This window comes from Neomonachus schauinslandi, chromosome 9 (assembly GCF_002201575.2).
Source record: "Neomonachus schauinslandi chromosome 9, ASM220157v2, whole genome shotgun sequence".
NCBI lineage: Eukaryota > Metazoa > Chordata > Mammalia > Carnivora > Phocidae > Neomonachus > Neomonachus schauinslandi.
Genome location: NC_058411.1, coordinates 66,342,588 through 66,364,596, shown reverse-complemented (window position 1 = coordinate 66,364,596; position 22,009 = coordinate 66,342,588). Strand labels below are relative to the sequence as shown.

Below are 22,009 nucleotides of genomic sequence, written 5' to 3'. Positions count from 1 at the left end.
CATCTCTCAAGTTATCTTTTCCAAAGGCATACAGTGTTCTAGGATAGCATCTAATAGACTTTTTTTGCAACAAATTGGTCATAATGTTGTGTTGATATTTGTTGTCACCAACCTTTGCCAGTTAAAATTAGCTTATGCCAGAAAAACACTTCAAAACTTTTTGAAGTTTTTCTTCTTTCATACTTATAATTATTTTTAATGAGATGAAGGTTGCTCTTTTTGAGATTTTGGAGCTGAAAATGATCAAAACTTAAAACTTGAAATCCCAAACTGCAGTTTATCTCCAGGTTTAAAGTATTTCACTTGAATGTGTCTGATACAAAGTTAATACAGATTATTAATATATAAAATATTGAGAAAATAATTTAAACTAGAGCAGTAAGAGAAATCTTCCAAATATGTTTCTCCAACTTGTTACAAAATTGGAAGTCCTGTGAACATGAAGTCCAGAACTAACAAGTTTCAATACAAGTATCTTTATGGCAATGGAAGATTTCATGTGGTTTATATGACTTGCATAAAATCAAGTGTAGAGAGACCAAAAAAATGAGTCTTGTAGAGTATTGATATAATTGTCTATATTTAGGTTGGTGGATATTTCACCCAAAGAAGTGGATAAATTGAATATATTTAGATGTGGTTTTTACAAAGTGTTTCCTACAACATTGTTGAGGAATTTGCTTATGTTGAAATAATTTTGCTTCTGAGAATTTAATTTTATAAATATCTAAAGTGGCTAGTTGTGTTTGGAACTAAATGCCTGCTGGAGAAATAGGCTAACAAAGGGTGAAGGTGAAGATCATTAGAGGTGTTAGAGCTGGCTGAGACGGGTTGCTGGGGTTGTATAACTGTGCCTAGAGGGCGGGGTTCCTGTACATTCCTACTTCACCAGATAACCTGCCCCCAACACCACTCCAGCTTCTGCCAGACAGATGGAACTCTCCAACGTGAAAATCTGCGCAGCCATTCCAACAAGCGGGGTAGGTGAAATTTGAATTAAAATTCTTCCCTCCCCCCCCCACTTGAAGCCAATTGAGGCCAGATCCTGTAGATATGGAAAGAATAGGGGTCATCTAGATTTTCCTTTCGCGAGTACACACGTCTGCATTCTTCCTAAGAACTACCTACCTGTAAGAGTTCAAAGGGGCTTTCATTCTCGATTTTCTTTTGCGTGTTTCTCTTTTGCGTGTTCTCATCCCAATCATTCCCCTTTCCCTACCCTCCCTCTAGGGCCTCCCCTCCCCCCAACCACCAGCAGTTAAAATAATCCACCTCTTAGTTTTTGGCCCCCAAATCGACCTTTTCCCCATTCTGGCGGTCAGTTCGACTGGACCATGTCCTGAGGATGTAGGCCAAAGTGGCTCCGGGGAATATATGATGTAATGTTGTGTTTGAGTCTCTTTTCTCCCTTCCGATTTCTATTTGTTTTTTCCCTTCACCCAAGACTCCGCCTGGTGTTGGCCGAAGGATGCCGAAGAAAAAGCTTTAAGGACTGGGACGCTCTTACCCCAAGATTGGTAAGTGCAAGTGCTTTTCGGAGGGAGGAGAGCTATGCCAGATTGCTTTTGACTAAGGCTTAAACCGCGACTTTGAGGTCCGGGGCTAAAGTGCTCCTCTTTTTTTTTTTGAAAAATTTCCTTAGCGGGCGCGCTATCAACAGAAGTAGCAGAAAGAATGCATGATTTTTCCACGTCGGCAGAAAGTCACCGTGGATCCCTAAGTAAAGAGGATGAAGACATGGCAAAGAGGGGTGAAGAGCAAACGAGTCGAATTTATGCGTAGGAGGGGATAGTGGGAGACTGAAATAGGTCCCAAAGTGCAGAGTAATTCAATTCGTGGAAATAAGATTTCTGAGTCTTGCCGCAGCTTCCAGAATACCCTAACGGACCTTTCTTAACGTTCAAACTCTCACGCATTTGTTCTCCCTATTTGAGACAAAGCTCTTTGCTCCAGAGCCAAGGACTTGTCTAATTCTAAAGTTCTTTTTTCTTTTCTTCTTCTCTACCCCCGACACTTTTTTTTTTTGTAGTACGCCCCTCCTCCCCCTATTTTCACACTAACTTTGCCAACCTCTCCCAGATCTGGCCCTCCGCCCCCAGCTCCTTGGCCTAGGTCAGGCGAGGGTCCCCGCGGGATTTAGCGGAACTGCTCCAGGTACAGTGCGGCTGGACCGCGGTGGGAGGCTACTCCTCCGCCCGTTCGGAGGACTCGGGAAAAGCGCACCGTTCTGGGCTTGACTTTGTCCCTGATGGGAATATCCCAGTTCCCCGGCTTTGGGAATCTCAGGCAAATAATTGATTCTTAATGCACACTTAGGAGACGGCGGTGTAAGCTCGAGAGCCTGGCTGTCCCGAGAGTGCCTGAAGCGCGCCAGACGCACGTTAGCTTCACCCGGAGCGAATTTGGGGCCCTCGCCGCGATTTCCTAGTAGCCTTCCCGGCGCCTCAGGGACTCCCGGGTGAAGCTGGAGAAGGGCACGGTGGCGCGGCAGGGACCCAGCGGCGTTGTTTTCTCGGCCTTTGGAATCAAGTAGAAAAGTGATTTAGGCTGCTGAGTCGGGGCGGCGCTGGCGGCGGGTAGAGGGGTAGGAGAGGCGCTTCGGGAAGTGGCGGCGGAGATTCCTGCGGACTGGAAGCCCGACGCTGAGCAGGGAGCAACAAGGTGAGGGCGCTCTTGCCCAGGACAAGGAGAGCTTTGCGTTTGGTAGCGCACACTGGCTGATGCCAGGAAAATTGACTCCACAGCCTTCCTTGGCTGGCGCGCTTCCCCACCTTTTTTCTTTTTATTCTTGTTTTTCCCCCACCCCTTTCCCCCTGAAAGTTGTTTCTTTTTGTTTACGTGGTGCGGTTTCAGATCTCAGCACTTATCTGCTAGTTGATAAAACTGTTTTCTCTGTAATAGACATCTTTTCTCTTTTCCACTCCCTTCCCCTGTTCTATTTCGCTTTCTACCCCATTTTCCTTCCTGTCCAAGCCTGTGGGCCAAGGTGAAGGGTTCTTAAAGGAAAAGAGCTGGCCTTGGGATAGGAGTTACCTCAATACTACGGGTGGCCCTGTGTTGGAGACAGGGTGGCCGGGGATTTGGGTGGGCAGAGAGCATCCCGCGGGCGCGGGAGATTCTCTGGCGGTGGTTCAGCCTTGGAAAGAGGAAGGGGAGAAAAGGACAGGCAAAAGAGAGCTCGTCCACTTCCGACTGCCCCCCATCTCCCCTCATAAGACCCAATTTCGGTGCTTAACTCCATCCTCACCTGGCCTTCTATCAAAACGTGAGGTAGGCAGAAACCTTGAAATTGTTGTCATCAGAAAATGCATTTAAAATAATATCAAATAACTCAAAATTGTGTCTGTGGGGGTGAGAAGGGAGATAAAACGCCCCACGTCCTTTTGGTGGTCTGTTGCTTAACCCGTATGATCCTCTCCCCTGATCTTTGGCCTTGCGGAAAAGCTGCACGGGAGGAAAGCATATTGCACGTTGCGAGATTTGGGGATTCGTGTCCGAATGAAATAAAGTGTTCCGTTGCCAGACATGTTTGGTTATGCATTTTCGCCTTAGGTTGAATTTTCCTACAGGGCTAGGACTCCCTGAATTGGGTTGTCTTCTTCAGTTTTATCCTCCCCCCCTTCTGTTCCCCTTAGTGTCTCATTCTTTGAATCAGAACACGTTTAAAGTGCAAACGTATCTTACTCCACGTCTGTAGGGCAGACGTTGTTGATGCCGTTGATTGGGCAGAAACACCAAAAACTAGCGGAGTTAGGGAGAGTTGTTTCTCGGTTCTTTCATTTTCTCACTGCTCTGAAATGTAATGACCTGATCATTGTTGTTTGGAGTTAAATTATCTGTTAAATTAGCCCTAAACAATAACTGATGATATTTTCCATTTGGGTCTGGCTGCCCCTGGATGGGAAAGAGAGGAGTCAGAGAATGCTTGGTCACCTAATAATATAATCAAAACCCATGTTTAGGTGCTATTATGTAAGAAAGATCACTTTCAAAGAAGCTGAATTTCATAACTAAGAAATTCTTTTAAAGGCCTGTGCCCCAGAAGGACCACAGTAATTCAAGGATGAATGTAAATAAGCATCTTTGTTGATTAAGAAAAAAACACGAACACCGTATTTTCATTACTCTTCAGAACCTAAATACTCAAAATCATCATACACTGGTTCTTGCTAATCTAAATTAATTCTGCCCTCCAAGGATAGTCTGAAAAAGGAAATTTAATGTTAAGCAAAATCTGAACCATTCTAGATATGGATTTCTAGAAATCCAAGGCATATTTATTTCTTTCAGTCAGACACTGTTTTGCAATCATTGTATGAAACAGTTTTGGAATAACGCAGATGCTTTTTCCCCCTTTCTTGTTTCAGACTGCTTGTATATGCAGGCATAGGTGTGAGAGCTTCAGGGTATATTGAAGAAATTACATTTTTCTTATTCATTTTAACAAAAGGACCAAAAAAATCTTTAAACCCAAAGTATCATAGTAGTTGAGAAAAAAATCTTTAAAAATAGTAAGCACTATTGTGTTTCCTATTAAAATGTGCTGAATAATTAGAGGCTATGATAAAGGTTGGAAATTCAGAACAAGGAAAAGGAGATAATATTATTATTTGATACTTTTATAATTTTTATAATTAATAATGTTTTAGCGTTTGACAAAGCTTTCTTAGAAAAAGTGGAGTACTTCTCCCACCCCTTCAGAAATACTCTAGATGGGCTAAAGTAGGATCAGGTAGAACTGGCAGCAAGCAGGGCTTGTTTATTTATTTTCCCAGTAGTAGTAGTAGTAGTAGTAGTAGTAGTAGTAGTAGTAGTAGTAGTAGTAGAGTTGAAAATTTTACTTTTAATTATACATTGCAAGCTCTGATTGCAGGTTGGAAGACTAAAATCGATCATTCTTACATCGATAGTGTTGTCTATTACTGCATTGATTTGTGTTTATTTATGCAGAGGCTTTCAGTTATTTACTTACATATTTCAGCATCTGCCTCTTGATTATTATTGCAGGTTGGTTTTAATGAAAGAGCTTGTACAGGAAACACATTTGACAGATCAATTTTAAGTAAACTTGATAGTGAATTATAGCAACCCAAGGAGTTTACAAAATTACTTATTCGTACTTGCTTTTTAGCAATTAGAAACCTGTTTCTGATTAAAACCTCATGCTACTTGAAAACTTCCATTCTTCTCTTCACATATTGTATTGATGTTTCAATAAAATAGAAAAACAGATGATTTTATTATCTCAGATATGACAGAGTGAAACCGATGAGTGAGCCTTGTCTTTTTCCGTTGGCATGACTGGATTTTCCTCATAACAATAAGCTGGCCGCTGGATTTACTAAGGATGTAGATGAAAAATCAAGGGGGAGCAGGATTTGAATATAGAAATGGTACTGTTAAGTTATTGGGGGGGGATACTCATGCTGAACAGGATATTCCAGAATTCTTCAGTATATATTAAATGCATATATACACTCATCTGTTCTATTATTTAGTATGTATCTGCGATTACACCGTATGAAGATAGGCATTTCTCTTGAATAGCTCACACGTGAATGTTATATATCAGGGCTCATTTGAAGAAATACAACAGCTAAAGACCACGGGGTGTGTCTTTTATAGGTACAGGCAATTGTGGGAGATTGAGATTCATTCGTGTTTGTGCTTATTATCATCACAAAATGTTGAAAGATGACTTGGAAATTGAGAAAACAAGGGGTCTAATTTATCGAGGGCTATTTACTCCTCGTTTCATAGGATTTTGCTTGCAGTTTGGAAGATGAGTCTTTCTTTCCTAGTAATTTGGAAGACATCTACCAATTATGGTTAACAGTCATATTCTTCATCTCTTGCATCCCCTACTCCTGCCACCCCCTCCAGTATTTGAGAGAAATATAGAAAGGAAAAGTAACCTTATTCTTTCTTGAGAACGAAAGGGCCTTGGGAGATGGAAAGGGAATTAATCTCTTCACCCTGGTGAGTTTTCCTGAAAACTACTTATCCTCAGCTTCCGCGACGTGAGAGGTGGAGCCTCACGGTCCGGCAGCTGCAGGCAAAAGGTGGCCGAGCCCGGGGACCTCAAGCTTTGCAGAAGGTTGAAAGGAGGTAGAGATTTGAGTTTGTTTATTTGGTTTATTTTATTTTTCTATCCTGTGCCAAGCCCTTGAAGTTAACACAGCGACACAGCCTTTTAAGACCAAGCACTCTTGGCATTCTTTCGAGATTGAGATTCCAGAGCATCAGATGAACAGGATTTATAGCTAAAGCGTGCTCACCCACCCCTCCCTCCGTCTTTTTACGCACGCACCAGCTCGTCCTCACGTGCACGGGGTAGTGGACAGTGTTGACTTGAATTGCTCTCGCTTGCTCCAAGCCTTTCCTGTGAATGAACCCGAAAACACTCGACAGGTCGTGAATAATCGTTTTAATGAGTGTGCAAAGCGTGCGACGGAGTGCACCGAGCTGTCGGGTTAAACAAACAACTTGTACCCTGACCAAATCCGATTGTTAAAGTGCAAAGTGATGTCAGTACCATTTCCATTGCCCTTCGGAAAACCACAGATCTGACACGCGGGAGTCCAATTTTCCCCATTAAAAAAAAAAATAACAATATTTTCCAACCGTGTATGTGATCTTCTTTAAAATATTAATCTGAGCCAAAGGAAACCTCATTTGAGAGTCAGAGAAGTAGTCATGTCACTGCTTCAAAAACAAATCGAAAGGGAAAACGAAGAAGAAATCAGAACAAATGTAGTCTCAGAGAGGATTTTTTGATAGCTCACATGTCATTGCTGATCGATATTGTAAAAATCTTACACATATATAAAATTTTATAGCTCACCACAAGCAAATATCAAGGTAAGTGTATCTAACCAACTGGGATTGGTAATTAGCTTCTGTACTAAGACTGAATCTCTGTACCTGTAAAAACTTTCTGTTGAAAATTTAACTAAAATATTTGCTGTTATATATTAGCCTGTGAGAGAATGAAGGGACAAGTAGTTTCCACATTTATGCTCTCAAGGAAAACATTTTGGAGGAAAGTAATGGGAAAGGAACCCTGATGGGCCACCATCTAAAACAATAACAAAAAGCACAAGTGAGCTCTTGACGGATCACACACTTTTCCCTTTCTTTGCACAACTGCAGTGGGGAAATATTTTTGTTTCTTTCCATCCAGTTAAACGATCTACTTGGAATCAGCCACATGTTCTCCTTTCCTTGTTCATTCTTTTATCTTCTTTCACAATTCCAAACACCAAATACTACATGAAGAGTAAGAAAATTAAACCTCAAAAGATGTAAAAGAAATCCCTTTTACATATACCCTCTAAAAATTTTGTGGAGAAATATGTAAAATGCTTCCCCTGCCAGCACCTCATACACACTCAGGAGTCAAGCAAAATGGCCAAGATGCTCGGAAATCAGTGTATTAGTTCTAAATAACTAGCTTCTTCAATCAGTAACAATATGGGAAGATTAAAGTTTATATTTTCATTGGATTAAGAATCACAGGTTATGTATTTTTCTTTATTAAAGACTGAAAATATATCATGTACTATAGTTTGTAGCAATGAAATGTTAGGGATATGGTACATTTGAATATGGGAGTTCAGAAGCATTTGCTCACTTAACTCCTCCTAGCCATATTGTCCTCTACATATCTTTCTTTCTGACCATCTTTCACATATGAATAGTTAATATACAACCAATTGCAACTAAATGAAATAATCCACCTAAAACATGACTGAGGTGTTTGATGGAGTAAGCAATTTCTATGAAAGTCATTGTAGTTTTGTCTATTATGGTTGCTAGTTTTGATACATCTGTGTTAATTTAGCACCAATTGGATAAAATGGAAGGTATTGAAATTCAGTTTCCATCATCAAAACTTGGAAAAGACAACCAGTAGTTTAGGACTGTGTTTTTGTTGATTTTGACTGTTATCTAGTGAATGTCTGTATCAGAATATCAATTCAGAATATCCTTTATTTTCTAGGAAATTTGACAAAAAATGACTATCAAAAACTAGGGGCTTGCATTTTTTATTGTTTTAAATATTTCTGGGCACACAACAGACTGTGCAGTTATTACCTAAACAGATTTCTTCTCTGTGGGCTGACTGAGTTGAGGAATTTTAGGAGTCACTGAAAGAGCCACATCCATTTCTGTTTTAAATGCACAAACAGCAAAGCTAGAGGGTGCGTCTGTTTTTGTGTGTATATATGTAGTTAAAGAACTACACTATCAAAACATTAATTATATTTGAAAGAGAGCAGAGAGCTTGTTGTGGAGAGAATTGCATTATTGAATTTATATTCCACGGAATCTGTCTGTGGAGAGGGCTGAAATTGTATACCTGTCTTATATGATGCACCCTCTCCAGTGAGGTGCATAACAAGAGCAAAGAGAGGCAAACTTGGAGGGGAGTGAGCTTAGATATTTGGATGTCCTAAGCAAGGGAATCCACGTGCAAATGCAAATCACATGAAGAATAAGCATGGGGTCTTTGTTCTCTGTCAACAAAAGCAAATATAGTATTTTTCCTCTATCAAGCAAATCAAAGAATGATCTTAGCTGAATTTGGAGGAGGGGAAGAGGATGAGTGACTAAGAATATTTCAATTACCATATTTCTGATCCCCAAGTCCTGTTTATTTCACAGCTGCCAAATTTTATATCCAAAATTTAGACTCTCTTCCTCCCAAATCCTACATTGGTATGAATCATCCCTGATCATTTTTAGTTTTTTGGCTTAATTACCAGTTTTCAGCTTTAAATTACCAATAAACTAATTAATCTGACTAATCTTTCTAAACTTCTGTTGAATAGTATAATAGCTGCAATAACAACAAAAATAAAATAACAAAAACTGCAGCAATAATGACAGAAATAAATTGTTAATAATAATGCCAACAATAATAGCAGAAACAATTTTAAAATAATTTCTCTGGTTGACAGGATGAAGATGGACTCCATTTCAGTCTGAAATGTGTTTCATGGCTACAATCGGGCATTCCTCTGATTTGTTTCACTGGTTAGATGGATGATCCATTCCAGTCCAACTCAAGTGTTCTAATAAAGACTCCCTTGGTCTAATATGGTAGGTCTTTTTAATAGCACTAAGTGCTTTTGTACCCATTCCTCTTCATTGCTATAGGCATGTCCCCCTTGGACACGATTCCCAAGTAAATCAGTCTGGGATGGAGACTGTAAACAGAGGCAGACATGTGAAGGGATTCCTGGGTAGAAAGACCTGGTGCCTTCTGGCTGGTGAAGGGGCAAGTTGTCATATTTGGGAATCATGTTCACAAAGCTGAGGAGTTTCAGAAGGACGAAGTAACTAAGGTTCCTTTGAGTCTAAAGAGAACACTGGCCCTGAGGAACTCATCCCAAAGGGCAAGACATAAAAATCAGGAACTAGGTCCCCCTGATCACCAACTCTTTTGATTCCTTTCTGGATAAAAAGACAGAAAGGGGACAATAAAATGAGGGAAGTAGAAGTGAAAGGAAGAACTCAGGTTGAAGATGTTAATAACTAGTGGTGATCCAGGCAGTAAAGCTAAGCCTGTCTCCTTAGGAGGAGGTAGAGGTGCTTTTGTCAATTGTAAACCTGCCAAGGTTTACTGTCCTACGTGCAAGAACGGCCACCAGTTCCTGAGTCTAGGTTCTAAAGAAATCTACCAGTGAGTTTGTACCTGCAGGGATCTAACTCCTCTCAGCCGAATGTTCTCCCCATCTCCTAAGCCTCTGTCCCTCCTCCCACCCCAAGAAAAAGGAAATGAAAGAAAATAAAAATCAGGTGGGGAGGGAATGAGACTCTGTTTGTCCAGCAGATGTTGGAGTTAAAGCAGGTTGTTTGATAATTGCCTTCATTTGTGAAGGGGAAAGAAAGCTGGTTAGGAGATGAAGGGCAGTTACAGGAGAGGAGAGCAGGACTGAGATAGAAATTCCTCAGCAGCCCAGCAGCTAAGGCCAAATGGAAACAGACCTTAGTTATAGAAGAACAGACTGGGAGCACGGAAGGGTGACTGTTAAATCTTTAGGCTTTGTTGTGTCTTCCTGCAAATCAACGTAGCCCTGAAAATTTATGAGAAAATAAGATCTGTATGCCTTGTTAAAAAACAAATTACAAAAGAAAAGCATAACTATCAATAGCCAGTTTTGTCTTCTAGAAAACTTTTTTCTTTAGATATTGTCTTCAACTTCACATATGCACACAGTCCATAACTAAACCCAACAGTAGTTGAAGGAAGCAAAGGAGGGGAAAGAAAGGAAGGGCTGGCTTCCCTGCTGGTAGTACCGGGCTTCTATCTCTGCACCTTTCACAGCAGGGAGGCTGAACAATCTTTTTTTCCTTTCTGTCTAGTTTTTTTTTTTCATTTTAAAAAAATATGAAAATATTCCTGTTCATGAGAATATTATTTCACTAAAGATCGACCAAGACTGAGGAACTTTCATTTCTAGGGATAAGTTCACTGAGGTGATGCTCATTCTGCAACGGGAGTAAGGTGACTGGCTGAAACTGTATATCGCTTTGCTCTTCAGTGGTTCCCCAGGCTTTCTCCGTGCACTAATAATAACTAATAACTACTAAGTTCACTTCAGCTCTTCTGGAAGTACAGCTCTGCAACTTGAAATCAAACTGGAGCTTTCCATATAAAATCCAGTTCTAATTAAAATAATATTTTAAGGAAAATATTCTGTTATTGTGATTTTTATTTGAATTTTTCCTTTGATTCAGAGACAAGTGTCATTTGTTTCAGGAAGAAAATTAAAAGAAATCAATATTTCCAGTAAAAGTGCCCTCAATCTTGTTACATACACCCCCAAAGTATGGCTTTTAAGAATTTATTTTCAAACACTTTGGCTTTAATTGTATATAACTGAGAACCTCTGAGTCATTGGAGACATGCCTAACTAAAAGACACTAAATTAATACTTTTATAATGGGAATATTTGACAGAAAGTAAAGATACAACAAAAGCAGTTATTTCACAAAGTAGTAAAAGTCATGCAGACATTTGCGTGCACTCAGTTTATGCACTTATTTAACAAAATTAATAGGCTTCTATATACCAATATCTTGAAAAATCTTTAACCAACATAAACCAGATATTCAAATGTTTATGCATTTATATACACACATATATACATTATATATGCCATGTTGCATTAGTTCAAATATGTATGTTCATTTTTTATAGAAACTAAGAACTAAGCAAATACTAGCATTTGTAACTTTTTACCACCAGTAATTGGGGTTTCTGATCTGTAAACAATGAAGGAAAGCCAGAACCACTACATTCTGCTTAGACTGTATTAAGAAGCAAATATAGGTTTCTTTCTGTCTTGGGCTGTTGCAAGAATAAGGAATTTAGGGATGAGTGGAATTGTGATCTATATGTTTTCAATAAACCAAGATGTAGTAATTTCATTCTTTAAACATTAACATCCTACTATTAAAGAAAAGACATAAACAGTTTCAAAGATAGTGGAAGTAAGCCCGTCAAGTGATATTTTGAAAGGAATGGTTTCAAATGATGCTAATATTTTTTTCCAACAAAGAACTTTTCAAGGCCGATACAGCCAGCTCTGTTGCACAAGTGGCAAAGCAAATATTTTAGAAATGGGCTGTGGGGGGACTTAATGGACTGACACACTTTGAATATTTATGAAGAGTAATATTCCTTTGAAGAGGGTCAGGATTGTCTATCATGCTCCTTAAAAATGGGGAACAGGTAGAGGTGGAGATTTGGGGGAGGAAAAGTTCAAGCATCCTAACTATTGCTAATGGTGAAAGAATATGACCTGTGTAGAACAGGAAAGTTTTTCATGCCATGAGAGAAGCTGCAAAAGTCTATTGGTCCTGTCATGTTTAGTCTCTTTTAGGTAGACATTTCAAAAACATAGCCTTTCCACTAGGCTCTCATCTGCAGTTACGGCTCACAGACAGCAACCAGTTTGTATTAAAGTGTAGTCCAATGCATCAATCCAGTTTGGAAAACACTGGACAGGAAAAATAAAGGTACAGTTTTATCAATGAAATTCTCATTGGCAGTTGGAGAATAGGAAAGAGGGAGGCTTCAAAACAGGGTGGTGGGAGGAGAGTAATATTCTTTAGGTGAGTTTTGGGAAGATGCTAAGTAAAATGTTCAGAAATTGGGATTAATCGAGCAGTTTAAATACAAATCTGCCGGAAATCATGCTCTGTGCGAATGAAAATGAAGGAATTTATGCATATTCTAATTTTCCTTCTTTGGCTGCTATTTTGGAGGAAGAGACTTCTTTTGCTGATGGTGGGACTTTTTTGTTCCGCACAGGAAATGTGTAAATGAACACAAATGTTATTTTTTTTCCTCCTTTCCATTTCTCTCCTCCCACCCTCCCTCCTCCCCCTTTCAACAATTATAACTTGTTAGGGTCCTCAGTTCTGTGGCCACAGATCCCAGGGTTTCTCCCCATTTCCAGGATGCCAGAGGGCAGGCAGTGCAGGGAAGGGGAGTTAGGCTTCCTCTGGGTCCCTAGACTTTTGGAAATTAACCTACAGCTTCCATTTCATTTTTGGACATTCAAAGACAGCAGAAAGTGAGAAGTCATACGTTTAATGTGATGAAAATTCATCTCAAAAGCTATTTCCTCTCACGACTGAATTCTCAGTGAAACTGAATTGAGGAGCTTAAAAGTGATCTCATAAACCAAGTTATGGAGATCTACTGACCTTCAGCATGGAGTCGAGCTTTTCCCTCTCATGCCTTTGGGAACAAACAGTACTGGTGCATTTTAATTATATTAAGACCAGCAAGAAACTCTTGGTTAGCCTATTCTGATGTAAGTCGCCTAATGCTGCGATGAAGTGAAGTGGAACGCTGTGGTGGTTGTGTGTTTTGTGGCATATATAAGGGACTCCTGAGATGGTTCAATGAGGTGCGTGGGGTGAAGGTAGGGGCGGGGGCGATTCTGTCCACGGGGAGAGAAAGAGGGAGCGGGAGACCGAGAGCTTGAGAGAGAGAAGAGGTGCTCTCTTTCCTCCGGGTCCCGCATTGGCAGGCCACGCCGAGAGCTCCAGAATTAATTCGGGGACGGGGAAAACATAGTGAGACTCCGAGTTCCTATCTTCTTTTCTACCCTCTGGATAAAAGTCTCGGAGCCAACGTTATTCTTAACAATTTAATTTGAAAAGAGCCCCGTGGTGCACTCCCCACTCCCCCCGCCCCCGGCTCCCTCAGCCGCTCACACAGCGCCGCCCCAGCCCCGGCTTCCGCAAAGGCCAGAGCGCCTCTGCCCGCTGCACTAGCAGCCCAGCCGAACCCGGCCGGGGCCTCCGCGAAGGAGGGCGGCAAGAACGAAGCCCCTCCCTCCTGGCCCCCAACCCCTCGCCATCCCCGCCCCAACCCTAACACGAGCCCCTTCCTCCCACACATTTTCAGTGCCCCCATCGGAACCGCGGTGCCCCAGAGTGCCTGCTTTCTAACATTCCGTCCGCCAGGACCCCGTCCCGCCTCCCACTTCAGTCTTCCTCTCTCGGGAAGGGGGCGCCGCTCGGCAAGCGCCGGGCCGGTCAGCACGCCGCTCGCGTGACTCGAGGCCGAGTGCCCGTTCCCCTCCCCGTTCGGGTGTGGGGGGTGCAGAGTCGCCCAGGAAAAAGCTGCCAGAGGAGCGCGGCCCCTTCCCTGCCCAACTCACGTCAAGCTTACAGCCACATTTAGGAACCTCTTCGGGAAAGCTCAAAAATCCCCATTTTGCAGAAAGCCTGCTATGATGTGATGGGACCTTGTGGTCAGAGAAACCCTGAGAGGCTTCGAACGACCTCGGTTCTAGAGTCAAACCCTGCTCAGGGCAATTTCTCCCGCGCACTCCAGATCTTGCACTTCCGGTCTTCCTGTGGGGCCCTGACCGGCTCCTACCTCCGCACTTCCGCCGAATCACGTGGCTGAGGGATATATGGAGAGGCTTTTTGAATGCCTTTCTGTATCTGCTGGGGCGTTCACCCGTTTTCCCGTTATTTCTCTTTATTCTGAATTTCCTTTAATTTCGTCGCTCCCCCCCCCCCCCGCCACCCCGGGGGGGGTGGGGTGGAGGAGGGCCAGAGGTTGAGAGAAAAGGCCCATTGAAGATAACCGTTTTTTTGTCTTTTCAGAGCACCTGCCCCTTTCTGAATTCCCTGGAGGAATTCACATCAGCAACTAAGACTCAGGCATCTTTGTTTTACCCCAGGGCCTACACTGGTATCTGTACTTAGTAGGCATGCAATAAATGTAGAAAGAATTACTGAATATGCTGCTTCTTTGGGCACAGGTGGTTAGGGTTAGTGAATAGCCTCAGAAATCAGCTGACCTCTGACTTGGGTTTTGTTGAAGAGTGTTGAGAGGTTGATAGATAAACGATTTTTACAGGCATTTTTTTTTTTTTTTTTTTAAGGGACTTCCCCAAACCAGTGAAAGGAAATCTCTTAGAGTTGTTGAAAATGTTTTCTCGGACTTACTCCTGTGTATGAAGTAAAATGCTGTGATTTTTAGAATTTGGGGGTATATCAGCCCTTCTGTGGTTTTTCCTTTCCATTTTGCTTTCTTTTACTTTCTCTGATGAGAGGTCAAGATCTTATGAAGTTAATCTCTTGTACCCAATTTGAGGCAGTAACTAATTTCTCTTTTGCTTTCCTGCTGTCATAATTTAACCCTTGGAAACCTTAATTGACTTCTGCGTTGTGTCTTCTGTATCATTCAGCTGTTCTTGTTCTTTACAAAAACATTTGTTTTTAAATGCACTAAGAACTTTAGAAACAGGAGAGAAATTTTATAGTTGTGAAGTTGTGAGACTGAATTCGGTCAGTCAGCATATATTAAATGAATGTTCTACTAAGCACCGGTTGTGTAACCCATAGATTAGCCCCCAGAGTATTTAATGTCCCACTTTCATTGACTGTAAAATAGTGAAAATATCTAACGAATGTTAGTAACCATGAATGGAATTTGAAAGGTTACAATTGCTAATCAAATTTAAAGCATATTTATTAGCATCATTATTAAGAGGCATCAGAGGGATACAAATAAGACCTGTTCTTATCCTCTGGGAACCTACAGTCTAGTTAAGCATAAATAATGTGAACATAAATTGATAGAAATAACCACTAAGCAATATTCAGTGTCTGGCATACTGAAAACATTCAGTAAACAATTGCTCACGTATTAACTTGCAGTCACGCCATTCTTCTAACAGAAATATGATATTGATAAGAAATAAAGGAAGGATTAATTAGGAAAACTTTCATGGAGGAAATGAGTTTGTCCTTTATGTGCCACATAGGAAGATGAGCATATGCAAGATGTTTGTGTTTGAGGGGGTAAAGGTGATATAAAAGGAGAATGAGAAAGGTGTTTGGTGAGATGGAGTTCGGTGGTAATTTGTAGGAAACCTTAAAGACCATGTAGAGGAGTTTGTATTTGATAACAGAAGTGATAGAGACCTGGGCGCCTGGGTGGCTCAGTTGGTTAAGCGACTGCCTTTGGCTCAGGTCATGATCCCAGGGTCCTGGGATCGAGTCCCACATCGGGCTCCTGGTTCAGTGGGGAGCCTGCTTCTCCCTCTGACCCTCTCCTCTCTCATGCTGTTTCTCTCTCACTCGCTCTCTAATAAATAAATAAATAAAATCTTTAAAAAAAATTAAAAAAAGAAGTGATAGAGACCTATTGTGACCCTATGCGCAGAGGATGACTTTATTAAAATTGAGATTTATATTTAGAATGATTCTAGTTAGCAACTGAGTATAGTGAAAATTGAGGTAGAAAGTAGGAAAACAGATTCTGGTGCAGTTCTGGAATGGGATACTACTACAGACACAGAGCTATGACAAGGCCCTTTCTCCCCAGTTTTTATACAGTGGGAATTACATTGAAATGATAAGATCAACAATGAGCCTTGAATGGAGCAAGAGCCTTGAACGGAGCAAGAGTACCCCTGAAATCCAATACTACTCCTTTATTTCTTCATTGTTGGTGGTACTAGGAGATATTAGGTGTTGACTGATGGAAACTAATATTACGATATCTTCATCACCAGTTAAGCTCAAGATACCTTTCTCAGAGCATCTTTACTCATTATTCAACTATAGTGGTTCTTAACTGTCTCAACTGGGTGTGATTTTGACACCCTACCACCCTCCCTGCCCCCACCTCAGGAACATTTGGTAATGTCTGGAGACATTTTTAGTTTTAACAACTAGGAGGCCACTACTGGCTTCTAGCAAGTAGGAGCCAGGGATAGATATTGCTAAACATGTTACAATGCATGGGAGAGCCCTCCACAGCAACACATTATCTAGTTCAAAATGTCAATAGGGCTGAGGTTGAGAAACCGTCAGGTATGGGAATGAAGCATGAGCTCTAACTCTGAGAGCTACACAATGAGTCCCAGAACCTAACTTCTATTATATAACAACTTCAATTGGCAAAATGTTTTATTTGTTTGGTGAGTCCAGTGTACCTCTGAAAATAGCAGTGGCTCTGTCTAGCCCTGAGGCCTTAGAAACAGCAAAATCAGAACGGTACCTGCTTGGATTTTCTACTTTTTATAAAATGGAGTTAGAAATCTTCCTTAAGGATTTGTCATCTAAATGTTATTTATTAAATTGATAAAATGTGCCTTTGGAGTTGCTTAGCAACTTATGGAAAGCTTGCTTTTTAGAAGTTCATTTGTTTGTTTAAAACTAGGGTAGGTTGCATATTATTAGCTACATTACATAAATCAACAAAGAAATGTACACTGAAAATGGAATAAGATGTTTCAACACATTTTGTGCTCTCCGTGTCTGGCAATTAAAACACTCTAATTGTCTGGTAGAATTGCATGAAGTATTTGACAAACATTATTTATGTATGAAACTTCAACATAATATTGAGTATGTAAGAGAACCAAAGGGGAAAAATTAAGCAGGTTTGTCATAAAGTATGTGTTTATCTTAACCTTTCTTCTTCAAAAATCTTACCTACTAAGTACTTTTATCAGACACTAATTATACTCTTTCAGAAAAGAATTTCTCCCAACACCCTTCAGTGCCTGCACCCTTTAATCATATCTCATTACATCTACCTAATCCATATCTTTTTCACATTGCCAGGGCTCATTAACAGTTTTAAAAGCCAATCTTGGACATTATTATTCCTTGTAATCGAGATGAAAATAATGCCAATAATATTTTATTTCTAAAATGTAATGGATCATTTAAAATTTGTTCTGAAGCCATTTCTACTTTAAATATTAATGAGAAATTAACTTTCAAACATGCATTAAGCTAGCAGGAATGGTGAGATGTGTCTGAAAACCCTGAAGCACCTTTTCGAAGGAGAAGTTATTTTTATAAGCTGTTTTAACAGTGGATCATCAGTCACTTTGAAGGGAAGTGATCCTTGATTAACAGTTGGCTGATATTGTGCTTCCACAGATGTGTAGCAGCAATACAGGTGCTACCTGTGAAACAGGACAGGTAATTCTCAAGATCTGAGCATCTTCTTTTTTTTTAAAGATTTTATTTATTTATTTGAGAGAGAGAGAGAGTGAGAGAGAGCATGAGAAGGGAGAGGGTCAGAGGGAGAAGCAGATCCCCACTGAGCTGGGAGCTGGATGCTGACTGGATCCCTCCTGGGACTCTGGGATCATGACAGTTGCTTAACCAACCGAAGCCACCCAGGCGCCCCTGAGCATCTTCTTTGTCTGATTGAAAATGTAAAAAAGTTTGAATGGGCCTTCATTTTTGTGTATTGCCCCATTTAATTGTTGTAGACAAGACAAACCAAATGCCCCACTCAAATAATGAACTATACATGGACATCATATTTCCCATATATTTAAAGAAAATATTGTAAGTATGGGTAGTCCTTTATTCTTTTTGATATCGCATTTTTAGAAAAGGAAACCTGGATCAAATTTGCAGTTACATAGAGCCTCTTGATAATTACTTTTTAGGACTTGAAAGTCAAATCCTGCCTCTTGGGATATAGCTACATATGACTAGTTCATTATTCTCAAAAATGGAAGCTTCGTCCACCATTATAAGTGAGTTTGAGATTCTTTCTTGAAAATTGTCATTAAGAGTTTTAGGAAAAGGGGTGCCTGGGTGGCTCAGTCGGTTAGGCGTCTGCCTTCGGCTCAGGTCATGATCCCAGGGTCCTGGCATCGGACTCCTGGCTCAGCGGGGAGTCTGCTTCTCCCTCTCCTCTGCTGCTGCCTTGTGCTCTCTCTCTCTCTCTGTCAAATAAATAGATGAAATCTTTAAAAAAAGTTTTAGGAAAAGCTTTATGGTCCATTATTTATTTATCGTGCATATACTATTAAGCTATAGTGTTTGGAAAAAGAAACACAAACCCAAAGTCATTGTTCCAAAAAAAACAGCTTTTGTACAAGTACCTCAAGCTGTTATCCAGTAGTAATGGAGATGCAATAAAGCTTTCATTCAGCTTTGATTTTTTTTCATTTATTAGTTCTGCCAGACAGTAATTAGCTCTTATTTGGGACGTTTTATTAGATACTTTTTAATTTTTTTCTTTGGAATATATATTTTTTCTTTTAGAGTTTTATGTTTCTTTTGATTTCTCTCCACTAATATGGTTTAGCTTGTTGTTGACTACAGTAAACCGTTAAGAACAAAGTGAAACCATATGATAGTTGGTGAGTTTGGTGTGCTGTGTCTTATTTTTTATAGTTGCTAAAGATAAAGATAATTAGAATTTTAGGATCCCTCATATTTTAAAAAATACTCTTGACCTTTTTTCTTTTAAATTCTTTAAAATTTTTGATTCATAATTTTTGGGGAGGGTAACCTTGTGTATGCGCAATTATACACAACAATTTTTCATGTGTTTTCTTTTTTGCTTTACTGAAATAGTTTGTGTATTCAGATCTGACCAAACTTTTACAGTGACACCATAGACAATGCTTACTTTAATGGAATTTCCCTCATTTTATTATCAGTTAAATTAGTTCTACTAATAAAAATAAAATTTGGTGAATGTAACAACATGCTATAATAGTACAAGAATTTAAAGAATTACAAATATGGTATTAATATAGTTTAAAAATTTTTGCTTTTGTAACTTAATTTTTATCTATTTATCTCTTATTATTAAGAAGTTTTGCCTTTTCTGTATTGATCATTTATTTGCTTGTCCTTTTCATGTTGTTATTTTCAGAGGTTTCTCATTGGCCAGTACAGTGAAGGTTGATGGCATGATCATTCACTTCACATCAAAGGATATCTACTCATCAGTGTGCTGTTGTCAGTCAGAGGTTTCCAAGTATGTTCTCCAACTCAAAGAAAAGTAGCTGGATCCAGGCAGAAACGTGTCTGGGAACTCCATAACTATGCATGCTGTGTCTCCAGAGAAAGCTGCTTCAGCATTCTTCCTGGTTTTTGTTTTTGGAATACTTTTCTCTACAGTATTCTCCAGACTCTAAACTACTAGAATAGTTCCTAAGTTCATCCAGATCTTTCCCATGTCTGAATTCTTTTTTTTTTTTTAAAGATTTTATTTATTTATTTGACAGAGAGAGAGGGAAGGAGCACAACGGGGGGAGTGGGAGAGGGAGAAGCAGGGAGCCCGATGCAGGGCTCGATCCTAGGACCCTGACATCATGACCTGAGAGGAAGGCAGTCGCTTAACCAACTGAGCCACCCAGGCGCCCCACCCCCCACCATGTTTGAATTCTTGGTCCTCTTCCTACCCCCTGGCTCACAGATAAAAGAGAAACAACAGTAAAGGAATAAAAATTGTTTCTGTCTGACTGAATCATTCCAGTCTTGAAGCACCCTGGTGGTTTAATAAACCTTGTTATTGCATTTATTATCTCCCACATACTTGTTTGTGGGAAAGTGCTCCCTTGGCATTCGCCTAGTTGGAAAAAGGAACACCAGGACCGTAGCACTAGACTTTGCTCTTGAAGTGCATGGCATAGTTGCAGCATAAAGATTGAACAAGTTTAGTTTTTCACTGATGGAGTGCAACTGGCATAGCCCCATCTTTCCCTGACACTGTATGGCAACCTTGATGCATTCTGAGCCATGCTTCCTTTCAGAGCAACAGTTCTAGCTTACCATGGGGTTTGGTACCATTATGAAGAGAAACATGGTGCCTCTTGTAGGAGGAGTTTGGAGAGCTTTACCCCAGCAATCAAGATGTGTGTTAAAAAAAAAAAAATTAACTGAATCCTGTGGATACACTGCTTCTACACTATGTGAAAGAAACAGAGAACAGCTGCTATTATTTATCTTCACTAATTTCTCATAAATAGGCAGGATTTTTCAGTGAGCATTATCTTATCCTGGAATTAATTATTTCAATTCTTGTCTTTTTTTTAATTATTCCTATAGACTATTATGAGAGAGGTATTGGCAAAAGATCTGAAATAAAGGACGCAAGATGAGGTTGCCTTTGGATTGTTGAATTTCAAGATCAATCAAAATAGATCAGTACAAGGATGTGCAAAGTTCTCTTAAAAGAACAGATAAATTCCTGTGCAGCAGGGTTTGACATAAACTAGTTGAAGGTATTGACATGTCCACAGAAAGAATTTTAGCCATGAAAGCAGATAATAGGAAAGTCAAAAGCAATATGGGCAAAGCCTATCCAAATATGGTGCAGAGATGAGGGAGTGGGACTTAATTCCATTGAACCTCAGTCCCAAAGACAAAGTTATTCATATTGTGAATGAGTATCAAGCTATTTATAGTTGATGCTATTAAACATTCTATTCACAAAAATATCTTCATTCTGAATCCATATTTTTCAAGTAATATTCTGATTATTATTTGGCTTCCAAAGTATCTCTGCTCAAGGATACATACTAATCACATGAATTTCATATGTATCATTTATTATATTTATATAATAATATAAATATATTCTATATTATAAATATAAATATATTATAAATAATATAAATAATAATATATGTATATTTTAAGTAGGTTCCACGCCCAGTGTTGAGCCCAATACAGGGCTTGAACTCAGGACCCTGAGATCAAGACCTGAGCTGAGATCAACAGTCAGATTCTTAACTGACTGAGCCACCCAGGCACCCCTTATATATATCATTTATAATGGTAGTCATTTTTAGGTGAGTAATTATATTCCAGGCCTTCAATGAAGTTTTTTTTTTCATTTAAATTATTCATCATAAATGAATAATTTGATTTTGGGGTCAAAACATTAGTGATTACTCTGCATCTACCCTTAATAGATAGATGGATTTCTGGCATGTTGATAAAATCAGGGTGTAAGGTTTTCACTATGAGGGGCAGATCCAAGATGATAATATATTTGCTAAGATCAACTCTTCCTATTGGCCTTTTTTGTGATGTACAAAATGAATGAACAACTATATGATTCTGTTTGTGGGTAGGAAAGTAGTTGAAGTAAATTATCATTGCTCAAACAGTAATTGTTTGAAACCAAATATTACACTTAATGCAATGTTGTATATTAATAGGGTGGCCATGGAGTCAAGAAGACCTTTGAATTCTGGATTCACCACTTACTAGCTGTGAGATCATCTTAACTTTCATGGACATCAGTTTCCTCTGTAAAATGAGTATATTGTTAAAACTCTCTCATAGGGTAACTTTGAAATTAAATGAGATAGTTCATATAAAGTGCTAAGCACTATTCTCATAGTATGGCAAGAAATGAATGGTAGCTAATGCTTTAAGCATGTATTACTAATATTTATAATATCATAATAAGATGATATAAATTAAGCATACAACTGCGGAAGCAAGAGTTTGACAGGGACCAATTGCAGAATACTTCAGATCATATACAAGTGACACTTGAACAATGCCCGGGTCAGGGGCACCAACCCCAGTGCAGTAAAAAATCTGTGTCTAACTTTGACTCCTCCAAAATTTGACTAAATACCCTACTGTTGACTGGGTGGATGCCTTACTGATAACATAAAGTCAATTAATACATGTTTTATATGTTATATGTATTATATATACTCTATTCTTGTAATAA

The 22,009-nt window shown here is 39.6% G+C and overlaps 1 long non-coding RNA gene across 1 annotated transcript; it reads left to right on the top strand.

Moving 5' to 3' along the window:
* The first annotated feature begins 911 nt into the window (after nt 1-911).
* On the top strand, nt 912-19,274 carry LOC110585460. Its single transcript, XR_002480625.1, has 3 exons — nt 912-980; nt 1,445-1,517; nt 19,187-19,274. It is a non-coding gene; the product is annotated as an uncharacterized LOC110585460 (long non-coding RNA).
* Nucleotides 19,275-22,009: the final 2,735 nt, after the last annotated feature.